The following is a 6,053-nucleotide window of genomic DNA, read 5'->3' as shown; positions in this document are numbered from 1 at the left end:
TGGGTCGAAGTCCTGTTTTCAGTGGAACATACCACCTGGTATGGAGGCTCTGGGGGATGAAGACTACAACCCACAGATAATTCCAGACATTGGAAACTACTGATGTTCACTGAAAAGTACCTGATGGTGCCAGAGGCTAAACTGGCCTAGATCAATTTGCAATAGAATTAAATGAGGGCAAGAATGGAGGCAGGGAGACAAGTTAGGAGGAGGCTGCTGCAAGTGGTTCAATCAATAGATGATGAAGATCTCAACTAGGGCAGTCACAGTGAGTAAGAAGAAAAGGGAATGGAGTTTAGAAATATTTCAGAGGTAAAATCTGGAAGTCTTGGTTAACCATTGGATGGTAAGGTCCAGGAACAATTTGTGATAACCTCCAAGTTTCTTTGTTATTATTATTATTGAAGGATAATTGCTTTACAATGTTGTGTTAGTTTATGCCTTACAACAAAGTAAATCAGCTATTAGTATACATATATCCCCTCCTTCTTGAGTCTCCCTCCCACCCACCCCTTCCCACCCCTCTACAGGTTTCTTGTTTGAGTTATTGGGTAGACATAAGTGACATACACTGATGAAGGGGTAGTATAATGACCAGAGGAAGAGAAAGTCTGGGTAGGGGCAGGGGCAAGCATTTTAATTATGCTTTGCATACGCTGAGCTTAACATCCACATGGAGATGTCCAGCAAGCATTTGGATAATATAAGCCTGAAGCTCAAGGGAAAGTGAGGGCTGGAAATATAGATGGGAAGTCATTAGCACACAAGGCCTAGAGAATACTTCAAGAATGGATGGATCTTCAGCTACCATAACACAAAATCAGTACATGATGTTTAAAAAATGTTTTATAAAATAGTAGAATGTGGAAAACAACACAGTGCTCCTCAGAAAAGCAAACACTGAATTACCATACGATTCAATAATTCCATTTCTGGATATATATATCCCAAAGAAATGACAGCAGAGGCTCAAACAGATATTATACACTTGAGCTCACAGCAGCACATTCATAATAGCCAAAGATGGAAATAGATCAAATGTCCATCAATGAATGAAAAGATAAATAAAATATGATGTTGTATGTGTATAAAATAGAATACGTTTCAACCTTTAAAAAGGAATGAAATTCTGATCTATATTACAACATAGACAACCCTGGAAGACATTTGCTAAGTGAAATAAGTGTGACAACAGAGGACAAATATTGTATGATTCCATTTATATGATGTACCTATAATAAAATGTATAGTGACACGACCTAGAAGAGTCATTACCAGGGGCTGGGCAGGAAGGGAATGAGAAGTTATTGTTTACTGGATACAGAATTTCAGTTTGAGAGAATGAAAAACTTCTGTAGATGGCTCGTGGTGATGACTGTACCACAATGCAATTGTATTTAATGCCACTGTACACATAAATTAGTTGAAATGGTAAATCTGTGCAATGTATATTTTACTGGAATAAAAATACAGGAATAGTGGGATAATTATATTCTTTTCAATGACTGAGGTAAACACCATAAGGAATACTTAAAAGAGAGACTGCTTTTGGGAAGCATGAAAGGGGTGGGCATAGGGTCTTCCGCTTATCACTGTGTATAATCCTTTTGTATAAGCCTTTGGTATGCTTTTTTTAAAAAAAAAAAAAACTATATGCATTGAATAAAAACATCTTAAACTGAAAAAAGAGTGGATGAGATCACTCAGGGTGAGGTTGAGGAAGTGGAGGAAGAAGAGATTGTTGTTGTTCAATCGCTAAGTCATGTCTGATTCTTTGAGACCTCACGGATCCCAGCATGCCAGGCTCCTCTATCCTCCACTGTCTCCCGGAGTTTGTCCAAGTTCATGCCCATTGAGTTGGTGATGCCATCCAACCACCTCATCCTCTGTCGTCCCCTTATCCTCCTGCCTTCAATTTTTCCCAGCATCAGGGTCTTTTCCAGTGAGTCGGCTCTTCACATCAGGCGGCCAAAGTATTGGAGTTTCAGCTTCAGCATCAGTCCTTCCAATGTATATTCAGGGTTGATTTCCTTTAGGATTGACTGATTTGATCTCCTTGCAGTCCAAGGGACTCTCAAGAGTCTTCTCCAGCATCACAAAAGAAGAGGTACCTTAGGATAAAAGTGGCAAGAGACAAAACCCCACTAAAATAAGGTAGTGAACAGAGAGAGTCATTACAAGGATCCAGGGAGTCACGTGGAAATGTAGTGCAGCCAGCACCACAGCCCCTCACGGGCAGTAAGAACTCCCCTGGGTGCCCTCTCCCATGCTTCCTCTCCCCACTCCCATCTCCCTCCTATTCCCCTCTCCGCTCCTCTGCTCCTCTGCACCCCTCCCTGTTTCAGGATCTCTTCCCTGTTTCTCAGGCAGAGTTGCCTTTATTTTTCATGCTGCCTCCTCTGCCCGGAAGTGTCTTCTAGTCACTCATCCACTCACACAATCACAGCCATAGGGTCAGCCTCTGAGTCAGTGTGACCCCTCAGCCGAGTTCCCTGCCATCTGCTTCCTTGATCTCACTGTATTCTTGTGGTGGGGGGTAGAGAACAGAATCCCACAGGTACGGTATCCACCTCCCATTAGAGAGCCATCACTAGACCTACTGACTGTGTCCCAGGCTTTACCATCCTTTCCTGAGAGATGATGGGTTGGGAAGTACTGCAGTAAAGGAGATGTAAGCTGGGTGTGAACCCAAGATATAACTACTATCGATTAAGATCCTTGAGGGACAGAGGACTAACACATATATATGGAATTTAGAAAGGTGGTAATGATAACCCTATATGCAAAACAGAAAAAGAGACACAGAAATACAGAACAGACTTTTGAACTCTGTGGGAGAATGTGAGGGTGGGATATTTCAAAAGAACAGCATGTATACTATCTATGGTGAAACAGGTCACCAGCCCAGGTGGGATGCATGAGACAAGTGCTCGGGCCTGGTGCAGTGGGAAGACCCAGAGGAATCGGGTGGAGAGGGAGGTGGGAGGGGGGATCGGGATGGGGAATACGTGTAGATCCATGGCTGATTCATGTCAATGTATGACAAAACCCACTGAAATGTTGTGAAGTGATTGGCCTCCAACTAATAAAAAAAAATAAAAAAAAAAAAAGAATAAAGATTCAAAAAAAAAAAAAAAGAATCCAGAGAAGAAAAGTCAGGAAAAAGAGTTTCAGGCAGACAAATACAGTGTGAAATGCTGCAGAGCAAGATCCTGTAAAGACTTAAAAGGTACCCATTGAGTTTGGCACTGGGGTGAATGAAAAGGAAGGACTTAGAACATCAAATACAAACCATTCTTTCAAGAGGCTTGGCTGACAAGGGAATAGCTAAGGGCAGGGAGACAGAGGTTGAAAAGATTTTTGCTTGTTTTCATTCAAACAAAACAGAGGTTTTGTTGCGGTTACAAGTACAGCAGGGTATAAGGGAAGAGCAGAGATTTGTAAAGAGATGGACAGGTGACAAGCTGGGTGTTGAACTGGAGAAGGGATGAGTTATCCGCTGAGACAGGTAGAACAGCCTAAGAATTGCAGTAACATTTTACAGAAAACCCAAATGAAACTTTTGGTCAACCCAACAGAAGACAAGCAGGCCGAGGACAGTACCCAGTACCTAGGGGAATGCCAACACAACACAAACGAGGGTTAACTCCAGATCTGATGGTCCAGGGTGAATGTTTAGTTTGGGTCTAGGTTTCCCTACCATCATATGGCTCTGTACCACTCCTTAACCTAATTGGCTTGGCACCCCAGAAGTGCCTAATAATAACTTTTACAAATTATCATTAGAAAGGAAAGTATGGAGCAGTAAAATCATATATCACATTCCGGAAAGAGGACAGAAATGGGAATCATGACCCACCTTCCCTTTTTGGGTCTGTTTCCCCACGGTGAAAGTGAAGGGCTGGGACTTCCCTGGTGGTCCAGTGGTTAAGACTCTGAGCTACCACTGCAGGGGGTCAATCCCTGGTAGGGGAACTGAGATCCCACATACTGAACAGTGAAAGTGAAAGTAAGTCACTCAGTCGTGTCTGATTATTTTTGACCCCGTGGACTATACAGTCCATGGAATTCTCCAGGCCAGAATACTGGAGTAGGTAGCCTTTCCCTTCTCCAAGGGATCTTCCCAACCCAGGGATTGAACCCAGGTCTCCTGCATTGCAGGTGGATTCTTTACCAGCTGAGCCACAAGGGAAGCCCAAGAATACTGGAGTGGGTAGCCTATCCCTTCTCCAGAGGATCTTCCCGACCCAGGAATCGAACTGGGGTCTCCTGCATTGCAGGCAGTTTCTTTACCAACTGAGCTACCAGGGAAGAGTGGCAAAACAAAACAAAACAAAACAAAACACACACACACACACACAAAAACAAGTGAAGGGCTGGTCCCAGTTTTTTCTATGGCTCCTCTGGCTGGAACACTCTGATTCTTTGACTTCTGGCTTATCTCTGCTTTTCTTGTAGCTGTATTAATATTCTTCTACATTCATACAAATGGGGGAAGCTGACCACATTCTTTTACAAGCTAATGATAACAGGGAAAAAAAATCCAAGGAACCTGAACAGTTACAGATAACGATCAGTAAAAGAAAAGGAGAGTCAAAAGGAAAAAAAAATGTGATTGGCTTCTTGCTACTAATGTCAGTGCCCAGCTGTGCAACAGTTAGGCTGTGTTCCCTGGAGATGAAATCAATGGCTCAAAAGTGGAAAACAAACCACCTTTTTTCTCTGGTCAAATCAAGATTTTCTACTCCAACATAAAACGAAATTAAAAATAAGTAAAAATAAAGAATAACTAAAAAAAATCAAGACTTATTCCCTATCTCTGCTACTTAGACAGTGAATATGTTCCTCTCTCTGTAACATCCCTCACAGTTGTCATAAGCATTAAGAATATTTTAACATATATAAAAGAATAGATGCTTAACTATCACTCTAACTCACCAACTATTCTCACCAAACTTTCAGAACTTCATGGGCGGGGGGAGATTAGACTAGGGACCGTATGCCCTGTCCACCTTCCCCCATACTGCCTGCTTGCAACAATTTACCAGTGTCAATGCCTGGGTTCCTCACTCCTATTCTGAAGTTTAAAAATACTTTGAGTGGGATTACAAAGAAAGGTCATGCTGCCATTTCTACAAAAAGATGGTACAACTGATTTATGTGTACATCAGATCCTTTCAGTTCTTTTTCCAGGGTCAAGGATGGGATGATTCAGTCTTGTCTACACCCTCTCAACCCTCTTGTGACCAAATGGCTTTTAATTGTGTCTAGGTACCAGGGAGAGAAATAAAAGTGGTGGTCAAGAAATTCACTTGTTCATTTAGATCAGACCCAGGCCCATGAGTCAATCACAGGTGCGTGGACCCACATAGGAAGGTAGTTTAGCCAAATACTTCACCGCAAGGCCCGTCTCACCTGCTCCACCACCCAGGCCACATGTAGACACAGGCTGAGTCCCCCAACTCCAGTACTAAACACCATAGGCAAAGGCTCCAATCTGGAGAATGGGTCAAGTTCTCAGTTTCTGCTTCAATCTGTGAAGCTAAGTCAGTCCCCTGAGGAGGGCACAGGGGACAGTACACTGCCTTCTGTTTCGTGTACCAGGGCAGGTAGAGGTAGGAAGATGGTAGTGGTTCAGCTGCCAGCCTTTTCAGCAGATGGTATCACCACCATGAGATAATTAGTGCGCAGTCCTGCAGTGGGGCTGGGTATAGAGAATGAACAACTGAAATTGAAAATCAGATGAACAGAAATGTAGGGGAGGTTGCTGCCCCAGCTGTAAATGTTCATGCCTCAATATGAAAGGCTCCAATTGCATCAGCTCTAAAGACACAGAGCTTTTTCCATTGGCATTTGGGTCTCAAACACTTAACTAGCTTCCTGTTGTTGAGTCACTAAGTCATGTCTGACTCTTTGAGACCCCGTGGACTGTAGCCCGCCAGGCTCCTCTGTCCATGGGATTTCCCAGGCAAGAATACTAGGGTGGGTTACGATTCTAGTCTCCAGGAGATCTTCCTGACCCAGGAGACGAACCCGCATCTCCTGCATTGGCA

At 43.2% G+C, this 6,053-nt stretch overlaps 1 long non-coding RNA gene across 2 annotated transcripts in view; it reads right to left on the bottom strand.

Moving 5' to 3' along the window:
* Window positions 1–2,054: 2,054 nt before the first annotated feature.
* LOC122690230 overlaps window positions 2,055–6,053 on the bottom strand; it is a 56,408-nt gene continuing 52,409 nt past the window's right edge. For both annotated transcript variants that reach the window (XR_006340020.1, XR_006340018.1), the window contains one exon: window positions 2,055–2,111. This is a non-coding gene — a long non-coding RNA (uncharacterized LOC122690230). The remainder of the gene's footprint in view (window positions 2,112–6,053) is intronic.

This window comes from Cervus elaphus, chromosome X (genome assembly GCF_910594005.1).
Source record: "Cervus elaphus chromosome X, mCerEla1.1, whole genome shotgun sequence".
In the NCBI taxonomy this organism is placed as follows: Eukaryota; Metazoa; Chordata; class Mammalia; order Artiodactyla; family Cervidae; genus Cervus; species Cervus elaphus.
Note: the sequence above shows the minus strand (reverse complement) of the source record. Positions and strands in the feature narration are given on the sequence as shown.